Consider the following 23,375-nt stretch of genomic DNA (forward strand, 5'->3'; position numbering starts at 1 on the left):
TCCTCTGTCAGACCATAAGCATTTTATGGTGTGTCTAGCCTCTGGAAGTTCAACTGTAGGACATGAGTAAGAAAGTGTATGTCACCCACACAATTTCTGGGATAAGCTGCTTCTAAATCAGCAGTGAAAGATTCCACTTAAGAAGTCAACTTCAGATAGATTCTGAGGATGGGGAAGCAGAAAGAGTGGGTTGATAGTGGCTCAAATATAAAGGCAATTTTTGGCTGGCTTGGAAGAAGTACAGTGTGACTTGAAGAGCAGATGAAGCTAAGGGGAGGATTGCCACAAAGAGCGAAAGACAACAGTTCCTAAAGTCCTAAGTGAGACAAGATTGGAAACATTAATCTATAATCCCCCTTATCAGAAAGTAAATTTCACAAAGTGGCATGCGGAGTAGATAAAGTTCAAACTTCCAATATAGAAATCCTATTTTTTCCTTCAGAAATACAGGTTAAGAATTTGACACATTTGCCAAATCTTCTGTGTCTCTACGCCGCTTAGAAATCATTGAGTCCATGACATTTTGAGAGCTTGTTTGGAGGTTCTAGCAGGGGAGCGCAGCTACTCATATACCCTTGACCAAAGAACGGTCCTCCTCTATCGGGGATGGTCGTCCTCTTCCACCGAGTGCGCAGCTTCGGGAGGGACGCACATGGAGCGGTGAGGAAGGAAGGGGACACCCGCCTCACCAGCCAGATCAGCCGAATCAACCCTGGCGATCAATGGGGAGACAGACGTCGCAGCCAGATCGCCCTCACATCCTCCGTGACGTTCTGAAATGGCTCAGTTAGGCAGCTCAAAATGTCTGCAACATGAATTATACAGATATTGCTGAGAGAGTCTTCATTTTGGTTTTAAGCTTTGCTAGTGGTATTCCTTTACTGTTTCAAAATGACTTTGATTTTACATGAAGGACACATCACTTTCTCATAATGGAATCTTCAGAGCATCTTGCTGTTACCTACAATTTTTAATAGGAGGGTCTCAGAATGTGCAAAGAGACTGAGGAGTCCAGTTATCTTCATCTTTTCAGTTGAGAGTTTAGAGGAGGAAAAACCCAAATAATCAGTTTCTGCTGACCCAACTGCACCCTGAGGTCTTGTTCTGTAAGGTGACCTGCACAAAAGGACTCAGAGCAATGGAACAAGAAATTAACTGTTCCCAATGATCCAGAACCAAAGGTGACCCTAGTCACAAAGGCCCCACTGGGAGAGCAGCTTGCTCTGGCAACAGGAATGGCAGAATTGGAGATACACTGTCCCTGGTGGTGGTTGGGCTTTTGTCCCTCCTAGTTCTTAGTCCAGTGTGCTAGACTTCATTGATTGGTTTCCTGGCTATCCTTTCCCCTGCCTGCCAGCACTTCCATCTCCTTGGTGTGGAATTACCCCTTTCCATTGGACTCTTTGGGGTTCAGGGTATCCACTGGGGTTCTGGAATGTGTCATTGTGGATAAAAAGGTACTTCTTGAGTTAAGAATGAAGAATGTTCTATTAATAATCTCTTGGGAATTTTTTAAAGAGAAAGGAAACATCTATCATACCCCCCAACAAGTATTGAGCCCTAGGTGTGTGATATTTTCCCTTATAATAGTACATGCCTATGATAGAAGATTTAATTTATAAATTAGAAACTGTAAGAGATTAACAACAATAACTAATAACAGAATAATTATTATAATGTACTATAATATCACATAAGTATACTGAATCTCATATATACCATAATAAAAGTTTATTGTATATTTAACATACTGTAATAAAAGTAAATTTGGTCTCTGTTTCTGTCTCTATCTCTCTGTCTCTCAGTAATAGTTTGGGGCTGCAATTGACCGAGGGTAACTACAAGTGAGAATGTGAACACATAGATACAGGAGGACCAATGTAATAGTATCAGGAAAGATATGGGACATGTTGCCTGTTTCTAAGGCCAAGGTGAGGGAACTTCTTTAGTGGCCGCACCAGCTCCTCAATGCTCCTCTTTCTTCTATCCATCTTCCTGGTGTTGGGGAGTGTCAAGGTTCCACTGTGGGGTGAGCTTTCAAGAAGCCTCTGTCTCCACCTCCCCACTGACTCCTCGCAGACCCAATCCTGAAGTTCCAAAGCAAAGCAAAAAACAAAATCAAAAACAGTTTGATTTGAGAAGTTGTCCACTTTAAATGGTATTCCTTTTCTGGAGAAAGAAATCACTTAAGAAAAGAAAATATTTAGGAACTCTGGATTTCTTTGAACTTTACTAATTGCTGGATAATTTTGAGTGATTCAATAATTCTTGGAAATGCAGGTGAAAAATATTAAAATTAAATGAATGTTTCCTATTGCAATTTAAAGGACACTTGGAAAATTCTTGCTAATCTTTGACTTAGAGTAAACAGAGAAGGTGGGAAGGAGCTAAGCGTGGGAAATTGTTCTGTAAAATTTGAACAAAACCCTGCTCAGAATTAAAAGAACAGCTTATAAATTTGCCTTACTATGGCTTAAAGAAGTAAATAACAAAATCATTATTCCTTAGGAAATCACTTAGAAAATACCGGTTTTTTATACCGAGCCCCTTTTTCAAAGATTTCTGTATTTCAAGGAAGAAAGAGTAATAGGCACACACTGCGGTCAACACATCCCCAAATGCATCCTCACGTGGGCCTTTTACATGAGTTATTTCAGTGCCATTCTGAATCCTTTAACATGGAGTGTGCAAGTTGTATTATTTTTGTATATTGAATATAATAATTCAGAAATAATGACCTTAAGTGTACATGAGCACATTGGTCTACATAAATGATATTTTTCTTCAAATGAAAATATTTAGAAATGTCTCCACATATGCCCTAATATTTTTTAATGTTTGGAGATTTTGTGAATACCCAAACTGCAGGGGAGCCCTAAGCTTCAACTGACACAAGATTGGGTGACAGGCATAAGGAACGGGGGATAGAAGGGTGACTGAGCAGGTGAAGTGCTCTGTACCCCACTAGTGGTGGGGGACAAGTCCCTGTGTTAGTGAGCGAGCATGGAAGCAAGTGCACAGTGCATTTACAGAACTCCCAGGTGCCTGCAGCAATCACTGTTTCTTAAGGAAAAGAAGCAAAAGCACAAGGAGAAAAGATCTTCTGCGATGGTCTCATGACCGTGATCAGGGAATTACTCTCTTAACCATTGACATTTGAAAGTTCTTAAAAATGAAGCTCACCCCAAAGGAACAAGCCTTTGTTCTTATTTGGGAGGTTTTAATTTACATTCAGACACATCGACTTGCATACACACAGGCACATACCTGTACACACACGTGTGCACACACAATGCTCCCAAGCTCTGATCAACACTAACCAGGTCTTTGTCACCCTCTCTTCCTTCTTCCTTCCTCATTTCTGTACTCCTTCTTCTCTTTTTTATGGTCCTTCTCTTTTTAAATTTGTATTACTCTTTGATGCTCCTTTCACAGCTGAATATCACATAACTAACAAATAAGAGCAGCTGGGGACATGAATAGGGAACAAATCAACAATTAAAAAATAAAATTGGATTTTTTGGAGAAAAACAGCACCTCACTCACTTGTGTCTTGTGAGATTATTGCAAACACAGTGAGTTCCTCACTTTTTCACATACATTTTGTTTGACAGCACTGGAGTTTGAACTCAGGGATTGAGCTTGCTAGGCAGATGCTCTACCACTTAAGCCACAACCCCTATCCTTTTTTTGCTCTAGTTATTACTATATGTTTTTGGATTGTGTCTCATAGTTTTTGCTGGGCCAGCCTTGCATCCTGCTCTTCTAAGTTATGCCTCTTACCTAGCTGGGACCACAGGCAGTCACCAAACTTGTCTTATTTGCTGAGATGTGAGGGGGTGCTCTCACTGACTATTGCCCAGGCTGGCCTTCATTCTTCCAATCTCTGACTCCCAAATAACTGGGATTAAACAGTGAGCCACCATGCTCTGTTTACAACATTGCTCTTAAATTATCTTTTCAGGTTTGTCTTGGTTGCCAAGTTAAATTGTAAATTACTTATGATACTAAGACACTACATCCATAACTTCCTTGTTTTAAAATCATCTAGAGAATTAATATTAAATAGCACATGCTACACTTATGGTTGATTGGTGAGTTATTGTCTCATCAATAAATCAGGAGAAAAAATAAAGAGTTTACCAACCAATAAAGAAAACGGATTATAAAAGATCAGAGTTCAGAAAGATTGAGTTTTAGGAGAACTCTTCATTTTCACACCTTATAAACATAATGCCTAAGTCACTTTTTAAGGCTCACAAAATTATAATCAGGGTATACCCATCCCAGGATCTCATACTACCTGGCTCATTTCCACGAGCAGTCAGCTCATTCAATCTTTATTTGCAGCAGGTAAAGCTGGCTTGGAAATGTTTCTAAAGAAAGAACTTTGAGTAAGTTTCTTGGAATTTTCATTTTATTGGTGAAGAAATTTGTTTGACCCTTTTCTGAGAGCTTCTATTAAGCTGCAAGGATCAGAAATCTTGAGAGAGAGAGAGAGAGAGAGAGAGAGAGAGAGAGAGAGAGAGAGAGAGAGAGAGAGAGAGAGATGGAGGGAGGAAGAGAGAAAGGAAAGAAGGAAGGGAAGAAGGAAGAAGGGAAGAAAGGAAAGGAGAGAGGAAGGGAGGGAGAGAAAGAAGGGTACTATTTGTGTGTCTAGTTCACATTGCTGTAATCAACAGTTAAAAAAGAAATAGGACTGGCTATAGGTTAGGCTGTACCAATGTGACCAAAATTACAGTGATTACAACTAAAGAAAAGTTTATTTTTTGCACTTAGCAATCCAAGCTTTAACAGTCCAGGTCTGACTAATGGTTTATTCCATGGGTCAGGACCCAGCTTTTTTCTGTCTTGTTTTACCATCTGTCCTTGACACAAGACTTCCACCTTCTGATAGAAGAAGGTAGATTCAACTTGGTCATCATATTAAAATCTCAGTTAATGGGGGAGTGGAACAGAAAGAAAGGGAGCACATTCTATTATTTTAAAGTATAGGAATCTACAGTTATAAATACTGTTTCCATTCATATTTTCATTTTCTAGAATCTCAAATAGCCACAGATAACTTAAATAGCATGTTAGAGACGTGCTAAGCTAGAGTCCTATTAATATAGAGAAAGGGAAGAGTGGATAATGGGGAAACAATAGGGAGTCTCTCATTTATATGCAAAAACTTTTAAAAAGAACTCTTATGAAAGTTTACTTTCAATACCATGCATGTTTCATAATAGATCCTCCAGAAATATCGTCTGGGGTAAGGACGACTGGTACTTGGTTTGGGAAGTATCAACAGGTAGTGTTGGTGGTGCAGAGAACGTGGAGAAAGCAGACAAGGGAAATACTGAGTCAATGAGATTTGATGCATCACTGTGGCTGTTGGTTATCAGGGAGCTGAGAGGAGATTTGGCAACTGCTCAACAGGCATTTTGCCTTCACAGTGCAAGGCCTCTCCAAAGAGCCAACGAGGAGAAATTGCACTTCAGGGCAGTCCAAAATGGAGAAAGGAAGGAAATATTAGTCTGTTTTCTGTCCATTTCTTGTTTTCCAATAGTCAGGTTGAACCCCTGGGAACTAGGTCCCCCAGGTTTCTGAATGCTGCCATTCTCTTGTTGGGGGCTTCTGTTCAAGTCATCTTGGCTTAAATGATGCAATGAAAACAGAAGGGAGAAGAAAGGTTTCTGAGGCAGTCTTAAGAAGGTGCACAATATTACATGTACTACAGCAAATTAAGGCAAAAGTCTAATAATTAGCTCCCAATCTCTGTCTGTTTTGCTGGGCGTGGATTTCCATTAGAGTCAAGGTTTGGCCTCTTGCCTAACCTCCTCACTTACCTTCATGGAAAGAAGAGAGGCTTGTCTGACTGGTGAAGATGGATGACAGAATTGCAAATCAGCTGCTCAATCCCTTATATTATTTTTGTGACCTGCCTGTCCACAGAGAGTGTGCTCTCTGGTCTTCTAAGTGCTTGGAGCCATGCAGGAAGTGTGGTGGTGGAGACCCTGCCTCTGCAGATGTGGAAAGGCTAGCCACCATGCCTGCCACTGCTCACTGTGACTAGCTGAGCTGTCAACTTCTCTCTGACATTGGTCTTTGGAGATCCATTGTTTCCTTGAACGTAAGCCACATTTTCCAGCGTCTGCTGGACAACTTTCTTTCCACCTGCCTCACCCCATCTACATTAGAACTATATTAGTTACAAAGTGAGCTACTAGTTCACTAAAATTCAGCAGAAAGAAAGAAAAATCCAACAATCGTGCACTCTACAGAACAACTCTTGGCTGTTATTTAAATGGGGAGGAAATTTTATGAGGTCATCTTATTTTTATTTTTATCATAGCTATAATTTATCAAGAGCATATGGTGTTCCAGGCACTGAGTTAAGCATTCAGGAACAATATTTCACTTATTGTTGTAAAAAAAACTTCAGAGGTTTGCAGATAAGCAAGCTGAGTCTTATTTCCAAAGATTCGCTCATCCAACTAACAAGCGTATTGAATACCTACTATGTGTCAGTACTAAATATTAATTTTAAAAAACAGGCAGGATCTACCCTTGTGTAACACACTTCAGTGGAGAGAAGTACATTAATCTATTATTCATGTAAAGAAATATGAAATTGCAACTGTAATTAGTGTCATACAAGAGAGATACAATATATAATATGTACAATGGGAAAGCATAGATTATTAGTTTCTAATAAACAATTGAGAATTAACTAAAGAGAGCATACACACGTTGTGATTGGTTATGGTTATGGGAGTGGCTTAGAGAGATTGGAATTTGAGACAGAGGTGCCAGTTTAGACAAAAGCCCTGTGGTATAAGGAAGGAGAGAACAAATGACATATTAATGTGGTCAATATGGTTGGAGTGAAGAGGAGAATGAGTAGAGGATAAGCTAGAGCAAAATGATTTTCAGCCCACTAAGACATTTTAGCCTTATTTTTAAAGGAATCAAATGCTGTTGAGGGGCTTTAAGTATACTGAGGTACAGTGATACTTGCTTTAACTGTAGTTTTGGAGAGTGGTAGAAGAAAGCCAGGGTGATTCTCCATCAGTCAAGGAGCTATTGTCAGCATCCAGGTGACACAAATTGATGGAGAGTGTAAGGATGTGAAAAATACGTAGGGGCTAGCATGGATTAGATATGAGGTGTGAGGGAGACCAAGGTGTCAAGGATGGAACATTTGTGTCAGAATAGGGAGGCTGTGTCAGAGTTGAGAAACTGCCCAATTACAAATCTAAACTCTTTCCATTGGAAGAAAGCCATAAACATTTCTGTCCTAGTAATGTGCTTGACCAAGTTTACAACTGATTCTTTTTTCTGTCTCATGTTTGCAATAAATGTCTACCTTCAAACATCCTCAGGAATTTTCAAAATATGTGTTGCTGACATAGAAATCAATACAAATTTGTCCTGAGGTACAGTTAGACATCTGGTCAAAAATCATACATTTGTTCTGAGTTTTAGCTACATACTTTTATATGATGATAAAAATTTTTTATGATAACCTAATGTATTTTATGGATGTGTTGTGGTTGTAACTATAATTTTGAATATTTCACAGGTTTTTTTTTTACTTGCACCAAAGTTCTTATTATAAAAGTTAAGTGTAACAAAAAAAAAGCTAAGTCTATAAAAGATAAGGAACAAAGGAAAGGTATAGTCCGCCAAAGCCTGCTTTTTATTTACTGGACCCTATTTTTGTAGCTTCTTTTCTCACACTGCAAGTTCCTAAGACAGATATAACTTCACCAAAATACTATTATGCTTTCAAGCTGGTGACAGATACTTTCCTAGTGATGGACTAACAAATCCCTTTCTTTTTTTTCTTAAATGAGGCAGAATAGTTAAGTGAAAGACCCTTATTTTGAGCATGGGCACATGAAGCTTGAAGCACACATGATAAAAGTGAGAGCACACAAGGGAGGGGTGAGGATAGGTAAGACACCTAAAAAGTTAGCTAGTATTTGTTGCCCTTAACGCAGAGAAACTAAAGCAGATATCTTAAAAGCAACTGAGGCCAATAGGAGAAGGGGACAAGGAACTAGAGAAAAGGTTAGATCAAAAAGAGTTAACCTAGAAGGTAACACACACGCACAGGAAATTAATGTGAGTCAATGCCCTGTATAGCTATCCTTATCTCAACCAGCAAAAACCCTTGTTCCTTCCTATTATTGCTTATACTCTCTCTTCAACAAAATTAGAAATAAGGGCAAAATAGTTTCTGCTGGGTATTGAGGGGGTGTGGGGGAGAGGGAGTGCGTGGAGTAGGTGGTAAGGGAGGGGGGTGGGAGCAAGGGGGAGAAATGACCCAAGCCTTGTATGCACATATGAATAATAAAACAATAAAAAAAAAGAACCCCCCAAAAAAAGAACCAAAGAAAAATATATTAGGGTATCATAGAAAACTCTTATCATCATAGAAAAGTATGTAGCTGAAGCTCAGAACAGATGTGTGATTTTTGACCAGATGTCTAACTGTACCTCAGGACAAATCGTATTGATTTTTGTGTCAGTAACAAATATTTTCCAAATTCCTGAGAAAATGCTCTGGTTATGATGTTTAAAGGGAGATATTTATTGCAAACATGTATTTTTGTTTCTGAAGAGAAAAGGAGGCAAAAGTACACAAGAATGCAATGATGGCATTGTCAAATCCTATGTGTTTATTTAGAATTTAGGTCAAATGTGAAAAACTCCAAAGTATGGTATGAAAAATTCAGACTCACCCAAACTGATTAATGTATCAATGAGCAGATTGACAAACATGTGCCCATGCACTTTCATTTAACTTATCATTACAAATGTTCAAGAAGCCATCAATGGCATCATTCCCTTTGCTGGCGATGATGTGCTGTATATGGCAACCTAACACCTGAATGTTGTGCATGACTACACTCACTTTTATTAATGTTTCCTTTCTCTCTGTTGCTAAAAAAGAAATTACTTCTTCTAGCAACAATTTTACTGTTTGAGAAATGGAGCTCTGTAGTCGGTTTTTCAGTGTTGCCACCTGTATTTCCAGTTATCCATTGAGGTTAATTACTGCTGAGTCTAATTGTGACCAACTACTCTAGTCAAGAAAGACTAGAATACGCTGGGAAAATATATTTAATCAGATATCTCAAATGGTTTACACTGTAAGTATATATTTCTGATTCATGCTTTGTGTGCATCTCTAGTGGGGGGGTAGGTAGGCAGGAAGTTATTAGGGGACTTAATGACATTGTTTTGTGACACTGCCATCCCAATATGTGGCTTTTAGGACCTGCTCCTTAATATTTCAGTCCTAAGTCATTTCCATTCCTACTCCCAGCCAGAACTCATTACCCAATTTCAAACGAATTACAAGGGATACTGAGGAATGTGGGGGCACAAGGAATATTGAGTAAGCGCTACTGTATTTGTTACTCTACCTTAGTGAGCTCTCTACAAAATAAGATTGACCAGATGGCAAACTTTGGTTGAAATTCTTCTAAAAAAGAATTTGAACATGATTTCACGAGAGGAGTGTTACGAAGATTCAGCGTGAAAAAGCAGTTCTGTCTTGGGTGGAGGGGGGTGCAACAAGCATGGTTATTACAGAAGATTGGTGGGAAAGAGTAGAAGAAAATGAAGTAGTTAAGGGAATAAAAATAAATAACAATCTAAGATTCCACACCCATGGAAGCAAGTAAATAAACTAATTAACCAACATGACCTTGAAGGAATAAAGAAAAAATGAAAACTAAATTTAACATCTTAAGAATCTTTAGTGTCCTTGCATGGAGTCTCAATTTCACATGTTGACTCACTGGGTAACTTTAAATAAAGGAATGGTCTTGTCTTCAGGGAACCTAAGGCATTTCCAACTGTGCTGTGTTAAACTGAGTAAAATCAAGATGGTATCAAGGAGATGCAATAATTTAGAAATTTGTTAAGGACTTTAGAATAAAGAATGTGCATATTATATATACAAAATATAATTTTGGAGACTCAGTGGATGTGTGCTTAGTTCAAAGACCAGGAATGAGCTATGATGAAACTTGGATCTGAATTATCATAATGTCTTAGAGTTTGGGGGGGGGAAGAGAGAGTGACGGATCCTTACAACAAAGTAGAGCCAAGAGTGTGACTTGTTTTTGTCTTTTTAAACTGGATTATGAGTGTGTATATATGAATAGGCAATCTATTTTTCTATTTTACTATCTACCACATTAATAGTGCAAGTTGCAATAATTTAATTTGATTGTAAACCTCTGTAACAAGTACTTAACATGCATTATGCAGTGTTACTGAGAACATATTATGGTTTGGTTCATTATGACAAATTATGGTTTACAGAGGGCAAGTAACTTACCAAGATCAATCAGCTAATAAATTGGACTTGAGTCCTCTATCTGAAATTAGATGATCAATGAAACCCTGTCTCTCAACTTCTCTACCTTTCTATTTTTATCCTTCTCATTTCTTTTTTCACATTTTTCCCTATGATCTATAGATCATCCCACTCCACAGTTCCAAAATCTCTCCCCTCCCCTCCCAAATCAGAATATTTTATAAAAATTAAACTCATGTGAAATTACCAAACAATCTAGGGAGTAAAGTACTCAGATTCACTATTCCTTAATTCAAATCCTACTCTAAAACTTGCTTACTAGGGCTTAATAGGGAAATGAAAAAAAGAGTAAAGAAAGGACACAAAATTCTTCATGTTTAATTTAGACATCAAATTGTGCCTTCCTAATTACCAACTGAGATGTTGGAAAACCTATCAATTAAAAGGAGGTGACTGGGGCTGCACCATCTCTACATGTTTTCAATTATGGGAAATAAAAAATACCAGATGATCTTGGTGTTATAGTAGTAGAGAAAACAGTCGTACTTATTCTGGTTTTCTAGTCTTGTCTAAGCTTTCATATTGTTAGACATTTGACCTACATTTTAAGTTTTCATCATATAAGTTAAGCTCTATGCAACAATATTTCATTTCCGTTTTGTTTATTATTAATCATAATACACCCAGAGTATTTCACCATCTCATAAACTTCTGCTTGTATTGTCCTGGCTATTACTTTAAAATTACTAACACTAACTTAGAGATTTAGTTAAAATACTTCTCCTCACTCCGCAAACCCTAATTCTTATTTTTTTGTGCTAACTTCCTGATCTTCAAAATTTATAATAACCTTGACAAATATTATTGCAAAGACAGTGTGAAAAATTCAATGAAAATGGCAGAATCATTGTCATCAATGTACTTCATAATGCCTGGCAGTGCCGGAAGACATTTGGAAGCCCCAAAGAGGATGAGTGATTTTACAAGTAAGTTGCAGCTTTTATTGACCTCTGTCCTGAGTCCAATATCTTTGTTCTAAAGAGTAGAACTGGCCTTTAGAAAAGAAAATATCTTCATGTTAGGGATCCCAGCTGCCTTGTTTTCCCCAGCTAAGTTATGTGTAAAACATAAAGAGAATTCTTAGATCTTCTATGATACAGGGTTGCTAGGGTGACTGTTAAAGAAAGTGAGCTGAGACTATCAGAGATCGATAAGAACAGGAAGACACTAGAGGCTAAAGTTAGAAATATTGTCTTTGGACAAGACCTTTTTCTCTAAGCTTAGAAATCTAATTGGTTTTCTTGGTTTTATCTTTTAGCAATGGTTATCTAACACATGAACACCTCTTTTCAGATCATACATTTGCTATCTCCTTTCTTTGTACTTCTTCAAGACAGACATGAGATGAGTAAAAATTCATAACTAGGAGAGAGGTTCAGCTTTTGACATCTGTATCCCATACCTCCTATTACATCATTATTGCACTTAAATTTCTCTTCGTGGCTTGTTTCTCTTCCATGAGCCATTCAAGAAGGTAACTAAAACCTCCTTTCTCTATACAGAACTACCTTTATGAATAATAAAGAGTTGAAACTCTTTATTTATAGTAACAAAAGTATGCTTCTTACTCTGTACAGTGACCTCATGCAGGAAAGAGGGAGAAGGGTAAAGAGAAAGAGGAGGAAGCATATCTTCTGCTGAAAGACTCCAACCTAGAAGTGACACATTTGTATTCCACTGATGATATCACTTAACCATATTCAGACACAAGGACACAAGGACATCTGGAGACTCTAATCCCTGCTTGGGCAGCCACACTCAGTGACAACTATACAGGAATCTGTAATATAGATTCTATACAGTGAACAAGGGAATGGAAACAGGCCTTGGATAATTGGCTCTGTATACATTACTTGAATGTTGACATCAATATAATACAACAAATGTGCAATGAGACCTATGGTGTTAGGTCTCTGTTTGACTGCTTTATTTCTCTTGGTTGATTAAACCATGATTTTATTGATTATGTGCTTATGATGTGGCCAGACACAATTCTAGGGCTTGAAATACTATAGTAAATAAAATAGAAAAAATTGCATTCCTCGTGAAGATTCTATCTTAGGAAAGATAAATTAGAACTTAAGAAAAATCTGTACTAAATTATATCATTTAATTAGAGGAGTCAAATTTCATGAAGAAAAACAAAGTGGGGAAAAAGATAGGAAATGTGATAAGTGAGATTTTAATAGGATGCTCAGGGCAGACTTTTGAGAAGGTGAAGGAAAAGAGTCATGTAAGAATATTTCAGGCGAAGGTATTTGTGCAGCCGCTATGTACAAGAACAGAAACTTGAACAGCTATATTAAATGTTCAAGAGTATATTCAGAGATGGATGCTTAGGAAGGTATGGAGAAGGTAGATCACACAGTCTTACAGCCCACATAAATGTTGTGGATTTTACTCTGTAGTAAAAGGAAGATTTTGAGCAGAAAATGGCATCAGTCTGGCTGCAGAGTTAAAAACAAACTAAAGCAATGTAAGGGTCGAAGCCTATAGACCAGTTAGGAAGCCATTAAAATAATTTATATAGTCAATAATGGTAACTTACTGTGTTAGCCAGTTTTAATTTACTTTAACAAGATGCTTGAGATAATCAACTTCAAGAAAGAAAAGGTTTATTTTAGCTCCTAGTTTTGGAGGCTTCAGTCCATGCTCAGTTGACTCTAATTTTAAGGCCTATGACAAGATACTGCATCAGTACAGGAGCTCATGGTGGAGGAAGATGCTACCTCATGGTGGAGGCAGAGAGAGAGAGGAAGCAAGTGGTGTCACATAATCTCTCTCAAGGACAACCCTGAATGACTGTAACCTAATGGGAGGATCACAGTCATTCAGAGTGTGTCCTTGCATACTTCCTAAAGGTTACATATTCCCAACCTACAGTGACTCAGAGTAAACATTCTTACTCCTAAAGGAGAAAAAATGACACAGAAAAGAGGACGGGACCAAAACAATGCTGAAACTAACAGGGAAAACACTAATTCCTAAGACTCCATGTCCTGCATATGGGGCACATTGTGATAAAATGTGGGTTCCTAAGGCCTTCACTAGCACTACCCTTATGGCTGATTGGAGCCCACACACCAATTCCCTTCTGCTGGCCCTGCTTCTTCTTTCCAGCCTCCTTTGGCAGGTTTCCCATGTTCCTGACACCTCTACATTCCTGGAAGTGAAGCTTTGGCTTCACTCTCAAAGCTTTCCTATGTTTTACTCTGTTGGGAGCTGCCTCAGTGATGAAGATCCTGCTACACACTGCCTCACCCCCCAGGTTTTCTTTTGAAATCTCAGAGGAAAGCCTCATGATCCCATAACTCCATGATGTTCTATGTGTGCAAAATGCAGCATCATGTGCACAATGCCAAGGTCGACCATCAGCTTAAGCTGTACCCAAGCCTACTGGAACAAGAGCTATATTAGACTCTGAGCTCCTTGCTGGTTGAAATAAACCTTAAGAAATGATATCAGACTGGTCCTAGGCAGGCAGGAAATTCTGGGGTTTTTTTTCTTCAAAGACTCTGCCCCAGAAAGCCCTTGAAACACCTTTGCACTTTTGCGCCTATTGTGGGTGGGGACCTGTCCATTCCTGAGATGTCCTGTGAGCACCTTTCTAATTGTCCCAGTACAAATTAATTGTCTTATTTTTATGGGCCTAGTCTCTTCAACACCTTTATCCATGTTCCTTTTCTGGCCAAACAGTAAGTTTCTAAATTTTTCCATTCTATTCCTTTGTGCTCCAGATTCTTCCTAAGAATTTGGCTAACTGCAGCCAGTAAAGCCATGCCACACTGTCCTGAAATTTCCTTACCAGATAAACTCATCTATTGCCGTTAAATTCATCCTCCCACAAAGTCTCAGGGCATGGACAAAATGCGTTCAAATTCTTTGCCACTATGTAACATGAGTGACCTTTGGTCTAGTTCTAAATGTGGGCCTCATTTCCATATGAAATGTCACCATCTTGGCCTTTATGGTCTGCATATACATCAGTCTTCTAATCTTCTGAGACCTATCAGAATCTCCCATTAAACTCTACCTGCAGCATTCTGGGTGCTCTCTATCCTGCTCCACCAAACTTCTCCAGCAAACCAACTCCAAAGGCTCTGAACATTGTGTTAGGTATATCAAGAACTGCTCCACTTCTCAGTACCATTTTTGACAGCATCCTTCAATTCATTTTGGTTGACAACCAAAATTAGTTAGGCTGTGTTACTATCATAGATGGTGGTAAGATAGGGCTATATTCTGGTTACATTTTTAATAGTAGGGTCAGAAAAAATTTGTTGAAAGATTAGATGTGGGAATGAGGGAAATAGAAATATAAAAATGATTCTAAGAATTTTGGTCTTAACAACTGGAAGGCTGGTGTTGTCAATAAGAAATGGAAGAAGATGGTTTCAATCCATTTGGAGGGATATGAAGAATTCTATTTTGAGCATATTGAGTTGAGATACATAATCATCAAAGAGGAGATGTAGCTCAAGAAATTAAATATGTAATTCTAGAGTTCAGGGAGGCATAGAAGGAGATACAAACTTAGTATTTTCCAGGCTATAGAAAATATTTATATTTAAATGCATGAGACTGGATAAGACCAACAAACAATGTATGTTGTAGGAGGAAATCCTAAATCCCAGGTTTAAGCAGTAGAAACAACCATTGTTCATGGATTGGGGATGGATGGAGTACTTGCCTTGTCTCATTCTTCCTGTCTGGGAAAGTGGAGTAAGAGTCAATTAAGGTTCTCTGCCTCATAGCAGATAGGTCCATCCTTGGAGAAATAAATGGAAGAAAAATAAATGGATTGTATGCATTATTTTAGCAAACCTCTGAGTGCTACAATTTATGCAATTAATTATAGGTACTTATTTTATTGGACTCTATTCACTTAAGGAATTTAGAGTTTTGTCAAATTATGATTTTCAGTGGACTTAAATGCTGATTCACTCTTACAACAGGAAATAGAGAGCTTCCTGGCATTAACTTTCCACCAGAAAAGTTGTGAAATTCCACAGGGTGGGGAAACCACAGTCATTATATGGGCTGCCCTAATCTGGAGAAGAAAAGAAAGAAAACATTTTCTAGGCAGAGCTGTGAACAACAACATCATTACAAGATTTAGTGCATTCTAGTTTAATAACTTCAGGCTTAAGGACATCAATTAACTCTTCGGCCTGTCAAATGCCATCTTCTCTTCCTAAATATTGGATTCTTACTAGTTCTAGTAAACCTGTAATTAAAGGAATTGTAAGCTGGCAATGCCCATGTGGAAAATACTGTGGGGATTAAATCATAAACAAAGATATTCAGGATCAATAAACAGAAATTTTAAAAGATGGGATATACAGTGATAATACTGTTATTATAGCCAGTGTTTGCGTAATGCTTTCTGGATGTTTTGTAGCACCTTATATCTCCTTACTATAATTGTGATAATAACCTAGCAAAGCAAGTATGATTACAATCTTTGTCTTATGGATGAAGAACCTCAGGCACAGGGAAATTAATCAATGTGCCTAAGCTCTCACAGCTAACAATAAATAAATGAATGAGTGAATGAATGAATAAATAAAATTAAATAAATAAATCAGGAATTTGACCCAGGCAGTCTTGCTGTTGACCCCTGCTTTTATGCAGCTCTCATTTCATCATTATCCTCAGATTTTCTGTTTCACTTATTGCCTAATTTTTTCACCTGTTTCTTTCTATTTGTTCTTTAAATCAAGGATTTCCTTGGAAGAATTCTGGCACTTTTTCTCATTCATTATAGCATCAAGTAGGTCCACTCACCATAACTGATTAAGTTCATTTACTCATTCAATTAAAAAAATACTGAATATTATCTAACTGATGTCAGAAATCAAATTAGGTACTAGGCTTTGTCAACAGTAAGAGTGAAAAGGATGTCACTTGGTCAAACTTGATTACGATTTCGTTTGATAATAGATACAGATCTGCACCAGGTCCTATGAGGGAAAGAAAAGAGGAATAGAATTAAATTATTTCAACCTTAGGCTCAATGTGGGAATTGCAACTAGGCAATGGGCAGGTGACAAAACCTGACGTACAGGCAGAGGCTACAGTGTCCTAAAAGACATAATTGAGTGCATCGAATTGGAGGAATCTCAAGCTCTTCAATGTCTATTCAAGCCTTTAAGCATCTGCGAGGTGCCACAGACTCTTCTAAAACATTGGGGACCCAAAGACACACAAGATTCAATTACCACCCTCAAGAAGTTTGCAATCAAGTCAAGAGAATTTTTGAAAGGGGCAAACTTTTCAGCCTGAATTGCATAAGCCTTTTTTGATGGTCTCTGTTTACTTCTAGTTTCTCATGAGTGTCAGAAATCATATAATACTCGAGGATTGTAGTTCCTGTTTAGAGGATATTTGCAGTTCCTTTTAGGGGTATTTCCATCAGAAAAAGGAGACAGGAACTTAACTTACAGTCCCTGTCCCTGGTTGCATAGCTCTGATCCAATCCTAATGGTGGAGGAGAGGGAAGAATTTAAGTCTGAACTGACACGAGATATAACACCCATTCTTTATGTGCTTTAATGTGCTGCTTCTCCTGCTATAATGTCTCTTTTGAAAAGAGTTTAAATCCTGCAAAATGGATATCAGAATCATAAAACATATAGCAATTTACTTTAAAGCAGAAGCTTAGATGTAAAATGATGAGAGAAAAATAAAGTAAGCATGTAAGTTACCCTTAACATCTGTGCCGAATAAATCTAAAATACTAGAATCTCAGATGCTGAGGATAACGATTGTGTTTGCCAGAAGAATCTGCTTTGGTCCATGCAAGAAAAACATGTCAGTCATTCTTAATAGTCTCTGCAAAACTCTAACCATGTCTTCACCAAGGCTCTCATATAATAGTTACATGATAAGCCCCATTTCTCAGTAAATCGGGGAGTTCCACAGCTAAGTTCCACAATAAGCCTCACTATATTGAACAGTAAATCATAGAATTCCTCAATAAACTTACACACTCAACCTCCCCAGCTTATTTATTTATATTTTTTATGGTATTATCTCCCAGTGGTGAATAAAGGTCACCAACATGGCTTCTGCCCAGCCACTTTCCCTTCTCCCTTCTGATACTCATTCAGCAGAATGCTTCAATTCCCTCCTGTCATAGCTAGAAAATGGAGAGTTTTAAACTTGAAAGAAGCCCCTAAAACCTCAGAACCAGGACCTGTGTGGATGGATTGATGAGGATGGGAAAGAGAGGTACAGATGGGTGTGTGAGACGAAGAGTCCATTAGACCAGGAGCAAAAACTCTGAAATCTGATTGGTCCATTTGTTCATACAGTTATCAATGGGACATGGTAATGGAAGCATCAATAAAATTTCTCTAAGGATAATTTAATCATAAACCATGCCATTGTCAAAATGAGTTTGTGTTTTCCTAAAGGCATTTGAATGTTATTTAATGCCTACATGTAGATGGTCAGTACTTTATCCAACAATGGGAGAGGACTAATGGAACCTGGGAGCAAAGAGTTATGAGTCTGTCCTCTCCCCCCCACCTCCTCCTCCTGAAGATACAGAGTGGTGCACAGAAATAAGCCACACTACTTGGTGACAGGAGATGTGAGGACCATCATGAGTCTATCATGAGTCTATGGATTAGCTAGGCATTTTATCACAAGAGTCTGTGCACATCTTGAGATAGATTTCATTCTATTCAAGCTCAAATATATCTGACTCACATGTACACATAGAGCATCATGAAATAACTACAGCACGCTGAGATATGAAAACGGCCAGCTGGTGTATACTCAAACCTCACTAAGTCTCAAGTACGGTTTTCAGTTTTAAAACTTAGATATGATTTCTAGCTTCTCAGAAAATGTTTGCAAGCAGAGTAATGCATTGTCTGCTCATATTACAAAAACGTCTTACTGTGGGAAATAGTCTACTGTACATTTTTAAGAACATTATTGTCATAAATAATTGAACTCAAACCATGCTGGTCAAAAATAAATAACTAAAGTACATTTTGCACACTAATAATTTTGTTGCTAGTGGATCTTTTTATTTATTTATTTTTGGCTGGGCAGTTTTTGTTTGCTTGCTTCTTATTTGCCTAAGTACTAAGTCCCTCAAATTGGCAATCCAAGTTTTTTCTATCAATTGTCAATTAAATTTACGAAAGACATATCATGTGGGCAAATTATGTTATGTAAGAAATAGAGTTAGTATGGAAGTTCAAGAAAGAAACTTAATAGTAATCGAAAGTTTGAAAAATTCAATTTTAAGCACATTTTACCTAGTGGAAATGAATATGTGTTTTTTTTCTATTATTTGTTAACATGCCTTGAAAATTTAGTCAATTTAGGTGCAAGCCTTTAGGCTTATTTCCAAGCTTTGAAAAGCTGGTACTGTATTTTTCTTCCAGGAAAAAAATGTGCTTAATTCCAGATCTATATACAGAAACCATGATGATTATCAATGCTGTCAATTAGCATAAAGATTCAGCATTAAAATCATATATCTCTCTAATTTTCAGAATGGATGGCTAGGTGGCTGGCTGTCCAAAAGTACACAAAAGAAATATGTCCCACTTTGGGGGTATTAAATAAGGCAAGATCTAAGCTGAATATATTTAATATACACAATATTTACTTCTCATGACTGTACTTGGGTTGTGTTTTTTTGACATGGTCAAACTGGTGATATAGGATGCTGTGACTTAATTGTGTGTCCTTAGAATTCAAGTGTTAGAAACCTTGTCCCCAAAACCATGTGTTAGTGGTTTTTGGAGGTAGGCTAGTAGGTCCTGAGGGCTCTGTCTTCATAAACACTTTACCCAATGTTATTGAGGGAGGGCTTGGTGACATGATGGGTGGTTCTGTTTTAAAAGCCAATTTGTCTCTCATATACTCTCTTTCCAGGTAACGTTCCATGTCACCTCAGGACTCTGCAGAGTCCCCATCAGCAAGAAATCTCTCATCATATTCAACATGCCACCTGTGGACTCCAGAATTACAAGAAATAAATTTCTTTAAAAATTTCCAAGTCTTAGATAGTCTATGATAGCAGCAGAAAATGAACTAAGACAAGGGAAATCAGTTTCCCTCAGCTCACATGGTTGATAAGAATGAGAGGCAGGATTTAATCTTAGATATTCCTGGGGAATGCCTGTGACTTTCAACTACACTGTTCTTGGCTTTGCATCTGAGACATGACTCTCTCTGAGCAGCCCACATCACACAGAGATCATCCAGGGCCTCCTACTTCCTGTCTGGAGACAAGTAGGACCTTTGCATTTGGTTTTCTTTTTGTGGTGGGTTGGTTGCTTCAAATCAGGTCAAAAAGGAGGGTGGAGTCAAGGTAATGGTTGTTTGGTGCTATAACATAATAGCTGTCCTCCAAATAGTGGGCTTGCATTGGGGTAAGAAAAACAAATAGAAAGCAACACAACACACATACACGAAAAGCAAAAAAATCTTATGGAATGTCCTAATTTGGAAAAAAAATGTCTAATTAAAGTGTCTTTTAGAATATGTAAGTTTTCTGCATTCAGGTTTGGATTGTTTTCTCAATCAGGAGAGCTTGATGAGAACAGGGGAAGAAAGTGAAATATGTAGAAACTGATTTCTTTTTTTTTAGAAACTCATGTTTTGATGGACTGAGTTGTTTACTCATCCACATTCAAAACAGATTCTTCCTTGTATGCACCAGTAGCTCAAAAATAACCACCATCAGGGCACTGTTAGGACTGGCCTAGAATGCAATGGGGTGTCTTTTCAAGGCTTTTAGCTGTCTCTGGAACTTGGAAAAGAAGGCTAGTTGATGACTTTTTATTTGAAATCTAATTATTTTCCTCATTGAGCGCTCCTAAGCTTAGTGAACGTCTCAGCACTCTGATGATGTCTGGCTAATAGGGAGTCTTTACACACTTGGAAGTTTTATTTTTTTTTAATTTTTATTTTTTTTATTATTCATATGTGCATACAATGCTTGAGTCATTTCTCCCCCCTGCCCCCACCCCCTCCCTTACCACCCACTCCACCCCCTCTCTCTCCCCCACCCCCTCAATACCCAGCAGAAACTATTTTGCCCTTATTTCTAATTTTGTTGTAGAGAGAGTATAAGCCATAATAGGAAGGAACAAGGGGTTTTGCTGGTTGAGATAAGGATAGCTATACAGGGCATTGACTCTCATTGATTTCCTGTGTGTGGGTGTTACTTTCTAGGTTAATTCTTTTTAATCTAACCTTTTCTCTAGTTCTTGGTCCCCTTCTCCTATTGGCCTCAGTTGCTTTTAAGGTATCTGCTTTAGTTTCTCTGCGTTAAGGACAGCAAATGCTAGCTAGTTTTTTAGGTGTCTTACCTATCCTCACCCCTCCCTTGTGCACACTTGGAAGTTTTAGCAGCACAATGAGAATCCCTTTCTGCATGAGGGGTGATGTGAGATGACAGGGGCATGTGACCTTTCTCTTGCCCACCTGTAGGAATTAGTTCCTAGGAGCAGTATGTAGTGGTTGGTGCTTCAAAATGTGCCTGCCTCAAAGGATGTTCAGTTACATTAGGTAAGTTGAAGAGTTATTTTTCTGACAGTGCCAAACAGAATGTTCCTTTTATTGAAGAGTGAAGATGCGAGTCTATCAGGGGAAGAAAGACACTCATGCAAAGACCCTGAGCTCTGGCACAGAAGGCAGACATGGCAATGAGCGGTGAACCTGCCAGGTGGGGAGGGTGCTTGCTTTAATGGACCAGGTCCCTGCACACCAGCACCTGTGGACAGTGTGTGTGTGGACCATGGTGATGTCTAGGACAACCCTGTTTTCTGCTAGACATGTGCGCCCCAGAGTGCTTTTAGAGGTATATTAGGAAGTTGTAAATGACAAAATTTCTCCTCCAATCCAACAAGATCCTTGCATATACTGTCATATTATTTCACCAGAAATACTCTCATGCCCTACTTCTGCCTGAAAATTCTCTGATAGATTTTGTTTTCTTAATGAGATGAAGTGTACATGCTTCAGTCTAACATTCAAAGCATTGCACTCCCTGGTCTCAATCTACATGTTTTTATGTCCGACCTGTGCTCCTCAAATTCAACAACTGCAATTATAGTAGTCTGTTCACTGTCACTTGAAAGTACACAACTCTTCTTATGTCATCTCTATGCGTTCGCTTACACCATTCTCCTCTTGTAATCTGTTTTTCCCCTTCCTCTGCAACACTCAGGGTTGTGAAAGTTCCAAAAAGCCTTCTTTGAACTCACAAGCCCAGTGGTGATTCCTACAATATGAATTTCGAGGACTCTCATTTGGTCCTTGCCATTTTCTGTTTTCTGTTGGTTCTCTTTATTTAGATGGCTATTTTATTTTCGAGAATTTTGTAAGACCCTTTTCTAGTCAAAACCATGACTGATTCTCCTTTTCCTTTTTCTTTCTTTTTAATTTCACTCCTCTTCCCCAGCACCTGCAGCTATGTTATGTATTCAGTAGATACTCAATAGAAACTCATTGTTTGAAAACTTGGGCAGAAAAAATGAATGCTAATAAAGGAAGTTGATTTAAATATATATTTAATAAGTAAGTTTGTTTTTCATGGTTTATTGTGTAACTTTTTCAAAAAGTTCTGAGATGTGTGCAAAATTACTTCATTTTTAACTAAATAGTTTTATTATATTTTTGAATGACTATATACTAATGATATAAATGGATTTTGCTATGGTAATTCCATACATGTGCAGTGTACTTTGAACAAGCTCACCCCCTCTCCTCTATATTCCCACTCCCTCCTCCTACCCCCCTCTCAAACAGCGTTTGGTGGGTTTCATTACACTGTAATTCTATGTTATATGTTGCATACTTCAATCTTCACCCCTCAATATCTTTTCCCTCTCCCTTCCCCCCCCCGGCTAACTCCCCACCATACATATTGCCCCTCTTTCAATTAATGTCTCATTATTATTATCCTCATCTACACCATCACCATAAACATCATCATTTTAGGTTCAGGTTCCGTAATTGAGAAAGAATACGTGGTATTTGGGTTTTTGAGCTTTGCTTATCTTGCTCAACATGATGATCTCCAGTTCCATCCATTTTTCTTGAGAATGACAGAATTTCATTTTTTCCTTATTAATCTTCCATGGTATGTGTGTATTGAGTTTTCTTTACTCGCAATATCTCAATTTTACAAGTGAGGAAAGTAGTGCTCTGAAGCCACAGGACACATTCAGTCAATTCACTTGATTAACTCCGTGAGTAAGGAATCTCAATCTATCCGTCCACCTCTAAATTCCATATACACTCGATACATTTCCTTGTATATAATTTCTTTTCAATAAGCCTGAAATAATCAAGTTTTAAGACAAACCAGTGAATTTGTGTTAGAGTGATATTTGCCTTTAAATCCAAAACTCTGTATTTATGCCAAAGAGTTTGTGGATTTGGAAAGTTTTGACATATTTGACATGTGGAAGTAGCTTAAAGCTGATTTTTCTCCCCATGAAATTTGAAAGCAGTGTTAAGTCTAACCAGCAGGAAAGAAGTAGATGATTTTCCTGTCCCAACAGGGGTCATAGGATAAAATCTATGCAGCTTCATCATGATTTGGCTCACTGTTTCCCAAAATTTATCCCGAAGAACTTTAGATAGATATCATTAGTTGTTCTGTTGCCTTTTCTCTCTTTGTTTGCTGTGTGTGTAGTTGGGGTGCTCTGTGTGTGATCAAATATGTTTGGATAAGGTTAGTTTAAACAAAGTCTCTAAAATACTTCGTGGCTCTCCAGGCAGAATTATAATCTGGACCATTTCCCATCAGAATTTAGCTTTGGAACTCTTTCTCACAATACCACAGAAGATTGGAAATCCACAAAGCAAACCTTCAGAAATACTCTTCAGAGTATGCTTAAGTCTGAGACAATTCTTCTAGGTTCCTAAAGGAGATAGGGACATGTATAATAGCCTCTGCCGTGAAGAATGTTGTCCAGAATGAATCCTGGCCTTATGTTCTTCAGTAAATTAG

General features: G+C 38.0%; 1 long non-coding RNA gene across 1 annotated transcript in view; it reads left to right on the forward strand.

Annotated features, from left to right (window-relative positions):
• The window catches only part of LOC141415100 (uncharacterized), a 33,269-nt gene extending 13,868 nt beyond the window's left edge, over positions 1-19,401 (forward strand). Inside the window, exon 2 of the long non-coding RNA XR_012440127.1 lies at positions 19,283-19,401. This is a non-coding gene — a long non-coding RNA (uncharacterized lncRNA). The remainder of the gene's footprint in view (positions 1-19,282) is intronic.
• The last annotated feature ends 3,974 nt before the right edge of the window (positions 19,402-23,375 follow it).

The sequence above is a fragment of the Castor canadensis genome, chromosome 12 (genome assembly GCF_047511655.1).
Source record: "Castor canadensis chromosome 12, mCasCan1.hap1v2, whole genome shotgun sequence".
NCBI lineage: Eukaryota > Metazoa > Chordata > Mammalia > Rodentia > Castoridae > Castor > Castor canadensis.